Source organism: Pteropus vampyrus, unplaced genomic scaffold, assembly GCF_000151845.1.
Source record: "Pteropus vampyrus isolate Shadow unplaced genomic scaffold, Pvam_2.0 Scaffold90, whole genome shotgun sequence".
NCBI lineage: Eukaryota > Metazoa > Chordata > Mammalia > Chiroptera > Pteropodidae > Pteropus > Pteropus vampyrus.
In genome coordinates, this window is record NW_011888871.1 from 170,605 (window position 1) to 172,365 (window position 1,761).

Here is a 1,761-nt window from a genome sequence, read left to right on the forward strand (position 1 = left end):
GCTGTAGCTTATGGTAAGTTCGAAATCGGCGCCTTCCAACTCTGCTCATCTTTGCCAGCATCATTCTGGTTATTTTGGGTTCGTTGTCTTTCTATTTGAATTTTGGGATCGGCTTGTCCGTTTCTACGAGGAAGGCACCTGGGATTTCGATAGGGAATGTGTTGACTCTGGATCAGTCTGGCGGGGTTACTGCCTCCATGTTACACCTTCCAATCCATGAACACAGGGTATCTTTCCGTTCATTTAAGGTCTTCGATTTCTTTCAATGATATTTTTTGTAATTTTTTTTTTTAGGTGAGGCAACGCTTGGTTGACCTCAGATTACAAAGATCTTGTCAGTTTATAATCCCTTATTTTTTATTTTTTACGCCTACAGCACCCGGTCTTCCTGGATGGTCTCCCATCCAAGTACTAACCAGGCCCGACCCTGCTTAGTTTCTGAGATCGGACGGGATCGGGCGTGTTCAGGGTGGCGTGGCCGTAGACTTTTGTTTTGTAATTTTTAATGTATAAGCCTTGCACTTCTTTTACTAAATTTATTCCTAAGGAGTCTATTCATTTCGCTGCTGTCGGAAGTGAATTGTTTTCTTAATTTGATTTTCAGATTGTCCGTTGCTCATGCACCCGGAACAATGCATGGCTGGTCTTTGTGGATCGGTCTTGCATCCAGCAAGCTTGCTGCCCTGTTTCTCAGCGCTGACGCATGTGTGCGCTCGGATTCCTGGTTCTCCACACACGCGATTGTGTCAGCTGCCAACAGGAGTCATGTCCTTCTTCCTTTCCAGTCTGGATGCGTTCTATTTCTTTTTCCTGCCTGACCTTCGGGGGGCAAACTCTAAGTCTTCGCTGTTAGACAGGGTGCCAGCTGTGGTTCTGTGTCGATGCCTTTAATCAGAGTGAGGGACTTCTCTTCTGTTTCAAGTTTGTTGAGTGTTTTTTTATCATGAAAGGGGGTTGGATTTTTGTTAAATGCTTTTTTAACTTCAACAGATCATGTTTTTTAATTTTTTCTCTTAAGATGGTATGTATATTTAGATTGATTTTTTCTGTTGAACCAACCTTGCATTCCCGGGATCACTCCCACCTGGTTATGGATGTAACTGTTACCTTTATGTGTTGCTGGGTTCAGTTTGCTAATATTTTGTTGAAGATTTTTACATCTATACGTGAAGGATTGTGGTCTGTGGTTTTCTTTTCTTGCGATGTCTTTGGTTTTGGTATCGGCACATAAAAATAATGCTGCTTTGAGAGTAAGTTCCTTCCTGTCCTATTTTTTGGAAGAGTTCGGGAAGCGCTGGTGTTATTATTATTATTATTTAATGTGTGGTAGGATTCACCAGTGAACCCGTCTGGTTTTGAACTTTTCCATGTAGGAAGTTTTTTGATTATGATTTCAACCTCTTTGCTCGTTCTATAGATTGTTATTTTTCTTGGAGTCATTTCTTTTTTGTCAGTTTCAGTAGTTTTCGTGTTTCTGGAAATTCGTCCATTCCGTCTAAGTTAGCTAATATCTTGGCACGCAATTGTCGAGAGTATTTCCTTAGGATCCTTTTTATTTTTGTAAGCTTGGCAGATCCCTTCTTTCATTTTTGCTTTTAGTAATTTGAGTCTTCTCTCTTTTTCCTCAGTCGGTGTAGCAAAAGATTGATCAATTTCGTTGGTCTTTTCAAAGAAACGACTTTGGCTTAGTTAATATTCTCTATTTTTTTTTCTACCCTTTTAAATTTATTTTCCTCTGATCTGCATTAGTTTCTTCCTGTG

General features: G+C 40.3%; 1 pseudogene; it reads right to left on the minus strand.

Annotated features, from left to right (window-relative positions):
- Positions 1-367: 367 nt before the first annotated feature.
- LOC111742283 lies at positions 368-486 on the minus strand (annotated as a pseudogene).
- Positions 487-1,761: the final 1,275 nt, after the last annotated feature.